At 44.9% G+C, this 11,095-nt stretch overlaps 1 long non-coding RNA gene across 1 annotated transcript in view; it reads left to right on the forward strand.

Moving 5' to 3' along the window:
• The window catches only part of LOC116984846, a 33,413-nt gene extending 23,911 nt beyond the window's left edge, over window positions 1–9,502 (forward strand). The window contains exon 5 of the long non-coding RNA XR_004415130.1: window positions 9,395–9,502. This is a non-coding gene — a long non-coding RNA (uncharacterized LOC116984846). The remainder of the gene's footprint in view (window positions 1–9,394) is intronic.
• The last annotated feature ends 1,593 nt before the right edge of the window (window positions 9,503–11,095 follow it).

An 11,095-nucleotide genomic window follows, 5' to 3' on the forward strand; every position in this document is an offset into this window, starting at 1 on the left:
GAATCTTAGAAAATGTATTCAATAATTCTTTTGTTTGGTTCCTGATATAGAGAAATGGGAATTGGAAATTGTGAAATTGTATTGTTTTTTCACTGCAGCATCTAGGATCAGTGCACAACACTATTTTTATGTGCAGAAGTACAGATGGTTCTCAGGCTCTGTCCTGTACACTGCTACCCCCTCCAGATCCTACCAACAATCCAGGAAACCCCATTTTTTTTTGTTCTTTGCTTCATTTGTAAAGGGATTAATATAGAAATACTTAATGAAAGAATTGTCCTGTTAAGGCTCCATCCATAACTCATTTTCTTCAAAGAAGCTAAATCATGATATACATATACAATATTATTTCTGATGTGAATCACTTAAACATAATTTATGTTTTTTGTACTGTGCCCTTGGGTAGGGAGATACAGGTTGCAGAATTCTACTGTTGGGGAATTCCATTGGAGGGAACACAACTCCTATCTTATTGAGAATAGGAAGGAGATGAGTGTTGCAATCAATTGAGTAGAGGTTATCTTTATGAAATATAAAATTATTCGCACAACTGATCACTGTGCCACAAATAATGATACAGTGGTTTTGGCAAATTATATGGAGATGGCAATCAATTAATCAACCTTTATTGTCATCTTGCAAAGCAGCAGTTGTACAGTGCAAAATGAGAAGACGTTTCCCAGGGAATACCGGAGCATCGCACATGAAACTTAAAACATTTCACACATACTAACAATAAAAACAATCCAGTCCCTGATGAAACAGTATAAATAGTTAAAAGCAGGTAAAACAGCAACATTAAAATACAGTAAAACCAATCATTAAAATGTCCAGGGCAGCTGATTTGAGTGGCCAGTGCCAGAGTTATTAAAATGTCAGTGCAAGGCCGCAGAATCAGGTGACTGTGAGTACAGAGTGACTGTTTAGCAGCCTCACAGCCTGTGGCAGGAAGCTGTTTAGCAGTCTTGTGGTCCGGGCTTTGATGCTACGGTATCTCTTGCCTGATGGCAGGAGATCCAGATGTGTGTGGAGGGGGTGCAGTTTGTCCTTAGCTATTCTCAGAGCTTTTTTCAGACAGCGGCTCTGGAACAGTTCTTGTACCGAGGGTAGGGAGACGCCAATGATCCTCTCTGCTCCCCTCACTACTCTCTGCAGAGCCTTCCTGTCTGAGCAGTTGCAGTTGGAGTACCACGTGTTTATGCAGCACGTGAGTACAGACTCCACTGTGCTCCTGTAGAAAGTCCTGAGGATGTTGGTGGGGAGTGAGGCCTGTTTGAGTTTCCTCAGGAAGTGCAGTCGCTGATGGGCCCGTTTGACAATCCCAGTGTTGTTCCTGGACCAGGTGAGACTGTCTGTAATTTGCACTCCGAGGAACTTAATACTCTCCACTCTCTTCACTGTGGTGCCACTGATGTTGAGGGGTGGGTGTTTTGGCTGCGCTCTCCTGAAGTCGACAACCATCTCCTTTGTTTTGTCGACATTTAATGCTAGATTGTTGTTGCCGCACCAGTCCACTAGTTGTTTTAATTCCTCCCTGTACATTGATTCGTCATCTCCGCTGATGAGTCCCACCACTGTTGTGTCATCCGCGAATTTTATGATCTTATTGTCCCTGTATCTGGCAGCACAGTCATGTGTGAGCAGTGTGAACAACAGCTGGCTGAGCACACAGCCTTGATGAGAGCCGGTGCTCAGCATGATCGAGCCTGAAGTTCTTGCCAACACGGACTGATTGCGGTCTCTCTGTCAGAAAGTCCAAGATCCAGTGGCAGTTGATAGAGGTCGCACTTTAGTTCAAAACGGGATACAACCCTGCCAACCACAGTTTAAAATCTATATCTATATTACTAAATCTCTGTTCTTAACCGCTTTTGGCCTTCTGTGCTGCGATTTCCGAGAGAACGCCGCCATCTACGGCAGTCATGTTTGGCCACCTCGCTCACAGCCCCCCTGCGCCGCATGTGTGCCGAGGATTTTTCCCATCGATTAAATTTGACAGAGATATTAATGTTTTTACAAAATTCCCCATTCTCTCTGCTGCCCCTGCTGGAGGGAGGGGGAGGGACTATAAAACCAGGAAGTGGTGTGCCTCAATCAGTCTCTGCAAGTGGTGTGCCTCAATCAGTCTCTGCAAGTGGTGTGCCTCAATCAGAGCTCTGAATGACAATGAACAAATGTCTACACAGCTGTGAGTACCCATAATGTGGTCTAAAAATGAAAATATAACCATATAACATATAATCATATAACAATTACAGCACGGAAACAGGCCATCTCGGCCCTACAAGTCCGCGCCGAACAATTTTTTTCCCTTAGTCCCACCTGCCTGCACTCATACCGTAACCCTCCATTCCCTTCTCATCCATATGCCTATCCAATTTATTCTTAAATGATACCAACGAACCTGCCGCCACCACTTCCACTGGAAGCTCATTCCACACCGCTACCACTCTCTGAGTAAAGAAGTTCCCCCTCATGTTACCCCTAAACTTCTGTCCCTTAATTCTGAAGTCATGTCCTCTTGTTTAAATCTTCCCTATTCTCAAAGGGAAAAGCTTGATCACATCAACTCTGTCTATCCCTCTCATCATTTTAAAGACCTCTATCAAGTCCCCCCTTAACCTTCTGCGCTCCAGAGAATAAAGGCCTAACTTATTCAACCTATCTCTGTAACTTAGTTGTTGACACCCAGGCAACATTCTAGTAAATATGGTTAGTTTGAGGGGAAAAAAGCACTGCCTGCAAATGGTTGTTTGGGGGGTTTGGGTTGAGTAAAAAGGCACCCTCTCTCGCCTCCTCTCTCTCCCCACCTCTCTCCCTATCCCTCTCTCTTTCTCTCTCCCCCGTCTCTCTCCCTTTCTCTCTCTCCCCATCCCCCCCCTCCCCTCCCCCCCCTCTCTCTCCCTCTCCCCCTCCTCTCCCCCTCCCTCTCCCCCCCCCCCCCCCCCCCTCTCTCTCGCTCTCTCTCCCTCCCTCTCCCCCCCCTCCCCCCCCCCCCTCCTCTCCCCCCCTCTCTCTCCCCCCCTCTCCTCTCCCCCCCTCTCTCTCTCTCCCCTCTTTTTCTCCCTCCATCCCCTCCCCCACCGTCCCTCCCCTAAACCCCCCTCCCCTCCACACACCCCTACCCCCTTCCATCCACCCTCCCTCCCCTGCTCCCCACCTCTCCCCCTCCCCTCACCTCACCCCCCTCTCAGCACACCCTCTCCCTCTCTCCCCCCCCTCTCTCTCTCTCTCTCTCTCTCTCTCTCCCCTCCCCCACCCTCCCTCCCTCCCCTAAACCCCCTCCCCTCCACACCCCCTACCCTCTTCCCTCCCCCTCCCTACCTCTCCCCCTCACCCTCCTCTCAGCAGCCCCTCTCTCTCCCCCTCACCCTCTCTCTCTCCTCCACTCCTCCCCCACCTTTCCCCCCTCACCCACCCTCCCTCTTCTCTCCACCCTCCATCCATCTTGCCCCTCTCTGTGTCTCTGCCTCTCTCTCTGTCTCTGCCACTTCTCTCTCTGCCCTCACTCTCTAACCCCGCCCCCCCCCATCCTTCCTAGATGTGACTGCAAGTTGGGGGCTATGCGTCAGTGGATAGGGTGGTTATGGGGTAAAAGGAGCAAATTAATAATATTAATATAATATCAAGGGGGGTAATTAGCGTGAGTGCGGGGGGGGGGAGATAGTTAGTGTGTGTGACGCTGCATGCCGCCTCCCCCCCCCACAACCGCACGTTGGGGGAACAGACCCAACGGGTCTGCACTTGGTCTAGTATATTACTAAATCTCTGATCTTGACCGCTTTTGGCCCACTGTGCTGCGATTTCCGACAGAATGCCGCCACCTACGGCCGTCATTTTTGGCCACCTCGCTCAGAGCCCCCCTCCGCCTTACGGGTGCGGAGGGTTTTTACCATCGATGACAAATCAGAGAGATATTAATGTTTTTAAAAGATTCACCATTCTCTCTGCTGCCCCTGCTGGAGGGAGGGGGAGGGATTATAAAACCAGGAAGTGGTGTGCCTCACTCACTCACTTTCTGCAAGATGGATGAAGCCAAGGGTCACGTCTCTGAGCTCTGAATGACACTGAACAAATGTCTACACAACTGTGAGTACCCTTAATGTGGTTTGAAAATGAAAATATGGTTTGTTTGAAGTAAACTGTCTGCAAATGGTTGTTTGGGTGCTTTGGCTTGAAGTTGAAAGGCATTACTTACTGCAAATGGTGACTTGGATGCTTTGGCTTGAAGTTGAAAGGCATTACTGCAAATGTTGGCTTGGGTGCTTTGACTTGAAGTTGAAAGGCACTACTTACTGCCAATGGTGGCTTGGGTGCTTTGACTTGAAGTTGAAAGGCACTACTTACTGCCAATGGTGGCTTGGGTGCTTTGGCTTGAGGTTGAAAGTCATTACTTACTGCAAATGGTGGCTTGGGTGCTTTGCCTGAAATTGAAAGGCACTACTTACTGCAAATGGTGGCTTGGGTGCTTTGGCTTGAAATTGAAAGGCACTACTTACTGCAAATGGTGGCTTGGGTGCTTTGGCTTGAAGTTGAAAGGCACTTCTTACTGCAAATGGTGGCTTGGGTGCTTTGGCTTGAGGTTGAAAGGCACTACTTACACTGAACAAATGTCTACACAACTGCGAGTACCCTTAATGTGGTTTAAAAATGAAAATATGGTTTCTTTGAAGTAAAAAGGCTGCCTGCAAATGGTTGTTTGGATGCTTTGGCTTGAAGTTGAAAGGCACTACGTACTGCAAATGGTGGCATGAAGTTGAAAGGCACTACTTACTGCAAATGGTGGCTTGAGTGCTTTGGCTTGAAGTTGAAAGGCACTACTTACTGCAAATGGTGACTTGGGTCCTTTGGCTTGAAGTTGAAAGGCACTAACGGCAAATGGTGGCATGAAGTTGAAAGGCATTACTTACTGCAAATGGTGGCTTGGGTGCTTTGGCTTGAAGTTGAAAGGCACTACCTACTGCAAATGGTGGCTTGGGTGTTTTGGCTTGAAGTTGAAAGGCACTACTTACTGCAAATGATGGCTTGGGCGATTTGGCTTGAAGTTGAAAGGCACTTCTTACTGCAAATGGTGGCTTGGGTGCTTTGGCTTGAAGTTGAAAGGCACTACGTACTGCAAATGGTGGCATGAAGTTGAAAGGCACTTCTTACTGCAAATAGTGGCTTGGGTGCTTTGGCTGAGGTTGAAAGGCACTACTTACACTGAACAAATGTCTAAACAACTGTGAGTACCCTTAATGTGGTTTGAAAATGAAAATATGGTTTGTTTGAAGTAAAAAGGCACTGCCTGTAAATGGTTGTTTGGATGCTTTGGCTTGAAGTTGAAAGGCACTACGTACTGCAAATGGTGGCATGAAGTTGAAAGGCACTACTTACTGCAAATGGTGGATTGGGTGCTTTGGCTTGAAGTTGAAATGCTCTATTTACTGCAAATGGTGGCTTGGGAGCTTTGGTATAAAGTTCAAAAGGTACTACTTACTACAAATGGTGGCATGGGAGCTTTGGCTTGAAGTTTAAACATCACCATTCTCTCTGCTGCACCTGCTGGATGGAGGGGGAGGGACTATAAAACCAGGAAGTGGTGTGCCTCACTCACTCTCTGCAAGATGGATGAAGCCAAGGGTCACGTCTCTCTGAGCTCTGAATGACACTGAACAAATGTCTACACAACTGTGAGTACCCTTAATGTGGTCTGAAAATGAAAATATCGTTTGTTTGAAGTAAAAAGGCACTGCCTGCAAATGGTGGCTTGGGAACTTTGGTTTAAAGTTGAAATGCACTACTTACTGCAAATGGTGGCTTGGGAGCTTTGGCTTGAAGTTGAAAGGCACTACATACTGCAAATGGTGGCTTGGGAGCTTTGGCTTGAAGTTGAAAGGCACTACTTACTGCAAATGGTGGCTTGGGTGTTTTGCCTGGTTGAAAGGCACTACTTACTGCACATGGTGGCGGGTAATTTGGCTTGAAGTTGAAAGGCACTACTTACTGCAAATGGTGGCGTAGGAGCTTTGGTTTGAAGTTGAAAGTCACTACTTACTGCAAATGGTGGCTTGGGAGCTATGGCTTGAAGTTGAAAGGCACTACTTATTGCAAATGATGGCTTGGGTGATTTGGCTTGAAGTTGAAAGGCACTCCTTACTGCAAATGGTGGCTTAGGTGCTTTGGCTTGAAGTTGAAAGGCACTATTTACTGCCAATGGTGGCTTGGGAGCTTTGGCTTGAAGTTGAAAGGCACTACTTACTGCAAATGGTGGCTTGGGAGCTTTGGTTTAAAGTTCAAAAGGCACTACTTACTGCAAATGGTGGCTTGGGAGCTTTGGCTTGAAGTTTAAAAAAAATCACCATTCTCTCTGCTGCACCTTCTGGAGGGAGGGGGAGGGACTATTAAACCAGGAAGTGGTGTGGCTCACTCACTCTCTGCAAGATGGATGAACCCAAGAGTCACGTCTCTCTGAGCTCTGAATGACCATGAACAAATGTCTACACAACTGTGAGTACCCTTAATGTGGTTTGAAAATGAAAATATGGTTTGTTTGAAGTAAAAAGGCACTGCCTGCAAATGGTGCCTTGGGAGCTTTGGTTTAAAGTTGAAAGGCACTACTTACTGCAAATGGTGGCTTGGGAGCTTTGGCTTGAAGTTGAAAGGCACTACTTACTACAAATGGTGGCTTGGGTGTTTTGCTTGAATTTGAAAGGCACTACTTACTGCAAATGGTGGCGTGGGTGCTTTGGCTTGAAGTTGAAAGGCACTACTTACTGCAAATGGTGGCGGGTGATTTGGCTTGAAGTTGAAAGGCACTTCTTACTGTAAATGGTGGCTTGGGTGCTTTGGCTTGAGGTTGAAAGGCACTACTTACTGCAAATGGTGCTATTAAGTTGAAAGTCACTACTTGCTGCAAATGGTGGCTTGGGTGCTTTTCTTGAAGTTGAAAAGCACTACTTACTGCAAATGATGCCTTGGGTGCTTTGCTTGAAGTTGAAATGCACTATTTACTGCAAATGGTGGCTTTGGAGCTTTGGTTTAAAGTTCAAAAGGCACTACTTACTGCAAATAGTGGCTTGGGAGCTTTGGCTTGAAGTTTAAAAAAATCACCATTCTCTCTGCTGCCCCTGCTGGAGGGAGGGGGAGGGACTATAAATCCAGGAAGTGGTGTGCCCCACAGTCTCTGCAAGATGAATGAAGCCAAGGGTCACGTCTCTCTGAGCTCTGAATAACACTGAACAAACGTCTACACAACTGTGAGTACCCTTAATGTGGTTTGAAAATGAAAATATGATTTGTTTGAAGTAAAAAGGCACTGCCTGCAAATGGTTGTTTGGGTGCTTTGGCTTGAAGTTGAAAGGCATTACTTACTGCAAATTGTGGCTTGGGTGCTTTGGCTTGAAGTTGAAAGGCACTACTTACTGCAAATGGTGGTGGGTGATTTGGCTTGAAGTTGAAAGGCACTTCTTACTGCAAATGGTGGCTTGGGTGCTTTGGCTTGAAGTTGAAAGGCACTATTTACTGCCAATGGTGGCTTGGGAGCTTTGGCTTGAAGTTGAAAGGCACTACTTACTGCAAATGGTCGAATGAGGTTGAAATGCACTACTTACTGCAAATGGTGGCTTGGGAGCTTTGGCTTGAAGTTGAAAGGCACTACTTACTACAAATGGTGGCTTGGGTGTTTTGCTTGAAGTTGAAAGGCACTACTTGCTGCACATGGTGGCCTGGGTGCTTTGGCTTGAACTTGAAAGGCACTACTTGCTGCAAATGGTGGCTTGGGTGCTTTGGCTTGAAGTTGAAAGGTACTACTTACTGCAAATGGTGGCTTGGGTGCTTTGCTTGAATTTGAAAGGCACTACTTACTGCAAATGGTGGCGTGGGTGCTTTGGCTTGAAGTTGAAAGGCACTACTTACTGCAAATGGTGGCGTGGGTGCTTTGGCTTGAAGTTGAAAGGCACTACTTACTGCAAATGGTGGCGGGTGATTTGGCTTGAAGTTGAAAGGCATTTCTTACTGCAAATGGTGGCTTGGGTGCTTTGGCTTGAGGTTGAAAGGCACTACTTACTGCAAATGGTGGTATTAAGTTGGAAGTCACTAATTACTGCAAATGGTGGCTTGGGTGCTTTTCTTAAAGTTGAAAAGCACTACTTACTGCAAATGGTGGCTTGGGTGCTTTGGCTTGAGGTTGAAAGGCACTACTTGCTGCAAATGGTGGCTTTGGAGCTTTGGTTTAAAGTTCAAAAGGCACTACTTACTGCAAATAGTGGCTTGGGAGCTTTGGCTTGAAGTTTAAAAAAATCACCATTCTCTCTGCTGCCCCTGCTGGAGGGAGGGGGAGGGACTATAAATCCAGGAAGTGATGTGCCCCACAGTCTCTGCAAGATGAATGAAGCCAAGGGTCACGTCTCTCTGAGCTCTGAATAACACTGAACAAACGTCTACACAACTGTGAGTACCCTTAATGTGGTTTGAAAATGAAAATATGATTTGTTTGAAGTAAAAAGGCAGTGCCTTCAAATGGTTGTTTGGGTGCTTTGGCTTGAAGTTGAAAGGCATTACTTACTGCAAATTGTGGCTTGGGTGCTTTGGCTTGAAGTTGAAAGGCACTACTTACTGCAAATGGTGGTGGGTGATTTGGCTTGAAGTTGAACGGCACTTCTTACTGCAAATGGTGGCTTGGGTGCTTTGGCTTGAAGTTGAAAGGCACTACTTACTGCAAATGGTCGAATGAGGTTGAAAGGCACTACTTACTGCAAATGGTGGCTTGGGTGCTTTGGCTTGGTTGAAATGCACTATTTACTGCAAATGGTGGCTTGGGAGCTTTGGTTTAAAGTTGAAAGGCACTATTTACTGCAAATGGTGGCTTGGGTGTTTTGGCTTGAAGTTTAAAAAAATCACCATTCTCTCTGATGCCCCTGCTGGAAGTGGTGTGCCTCACTCACTCTCTACAAGATGGATGAAGCCAAGGGTCACGTCTCTCTGAGCCCTGCTTGAAATGGTAGGAAAATGGATTTGAATTTGGTGGCCTTGCACCGTGCTTGAAATGGAATTTCAAAGAATAGTCATGAGTCAACTGCCAGCCCACCAGCCGTGAGTTAGCTGCCAGCAGATCGGGCTTGAGGGACTGAGCTGCCACCCCAAGAACCCATACCAGCACTCCAGAAAGCCCCCCCACTGGCCACCAATATTGGAATTGGTGGAGAGGTGGAATATTGCGTCGGGGGACCAGCCCTCCCGTGTGAACATGGGACCTAACGGGTGCCACTTAGTCTAGTATTATATAAAATCCAACTGTTAAAAATTAGAAGGGTGCTGGAATACCCCTCACCAAGCGCCAAGGAGTCCATTTGTGTAAACATTTCAAAATATGATTATAAAATTAATTACATTTTAACCTTTGATTCATTTTCAGATGGCATGAAAAGCGAAGAAACTGAACAAGATGTGTTTCATATAATTTTAAAACAGAACAAAGAACTATGTAAGACATTTTTTGGATTAAAGTTTGAAAATAAAATAGATCTTTAAATGATATTAATGTCACACTTGATGGATTGAACGCTATTATACAATTTTGAATACTTATAGTACAGTCTTAGGGAATATTGGTATGAAGATAAAAAGCTAGTTATTAAGGGAAATGAAATGCTGGGGTGGTTTCCACAAGGGTGAGGTTTTATAGATTTTTGTGAATCTGACGCATTTAATAATGTAACTAGTCAAATAGTATTGCCCTGTGAATCAGTATCAAGAAGGCATATTAAGAAATAATTGAAAGGAAAATATTACATTTTTTTAAATGTAGAAGGATATTTAGTGATGGAATATCCTGCTTAAACAATGTTAAGGTTGTAATGGTTTATGAAAAGTAATGAGTGAATGTTGAAATTTATTGAGACATTTTGGAGGAGCCAAATGGGACAAAATGGTTTCTCAGAAATAAAAGCAGAAAATATGAGAACAGGTTTGATAGCATCAGTGGAAAAAGAGAGCTCATGTTTCAGCTGAAGACCCTTCATCTACAATCTGAAATTTTAATTTGGTTTATTTTTTCATCTATACTGCCTGAACTGCAAAACTGTTTCAAGACTTTTTCAGAATTCCCTTCATCCGCTTTTTGATTTTCATCAAGTTATTTGGAGAACTATCTTATGACACAAGATGACCTATTTTTGTACTGGATAATTCACCCGAGAATTATAAAATTAATTAATTTAAACATTGATTATAACAATTAAAAAATATATGAGCAGTATTTATTCATGGAAAACACAGCAATGATTAATTGTTTTGCATCTCATTTTAAACCCCTCACTCGATTCTTCTGCTACATTACTATTGGTTTGACATTGACTTTGAGCCAAATGGCTAAAACTGGTAAAGGAATACAATAGAAATAGTGCAGTTTAAGAATGCCATCATGGCCATCAGTTTCTCTTTGGAATCAAATTTTCAGAAGGCTTCTGAACTGCTCGTTTCAGGTCCTTATTTACCGTGCCCATGGCTTCCATTGGGATTGTACTTCATTGAGCAGTAGATTATTCAAGATCCCTAATAGATAGTCACTAAAATTAAATACGACAATGAACAGTTTAAAATATATGTTGTTGGAAATGCCATGAACAGGAAACTACCAAAGTCATCACTAGAAGATCCTGGGAGGAGATGGCTCAAGATGTTTCCTGCAAGATTCAAAATCTGCATACAAACAACCTACAGCCTGAAGAGACTTGGATAACTACAATTGGGATATTTTCATGAACAAGCTGATAGTTTGTTCTTTGTCAGGTCTGTCAGTCCAAGAGGCAGAAGATATCAAGGGATTTGGAGGAGTTTATTCTCATGCCCCTGGAGAGGGCTGCATGGCGCATGATCTTAACGTTGAAAGGACCAGTGACGAACCTGTCACACAGCACTGATTGGCTCAGTTCATTGATGGGTGACACAGAAGCACATGTCACTAGGGAAGAAGACATGGCACATGCCAAGAAGATGGAGTACATGGCATTCAACGTTGGTAACCATGAACCCCTCAAGACCAGTGGCGATGCATCTCTCAAGAAAGTGGAGGACTTCAAGTACCTGGGAGCGACGATGATGAGCTCGGAGAATG

The sequence above is a fragment of the Amblyraja radiata genome, chromosome 20 (assembly GCF_010909765.2).
Source record: "Amblyraja radiata isolate CabotCenter1 chromosome 20, sAmbRad1.1.pri, whole genome shotgun sequence".
NCBI classification, from domain to species: Eukaryota; Metazoa; Chordata; class Chondrichthyes; order Rajiformes; family Rajidae; genus Amblyraja; species Amblyraja radiata.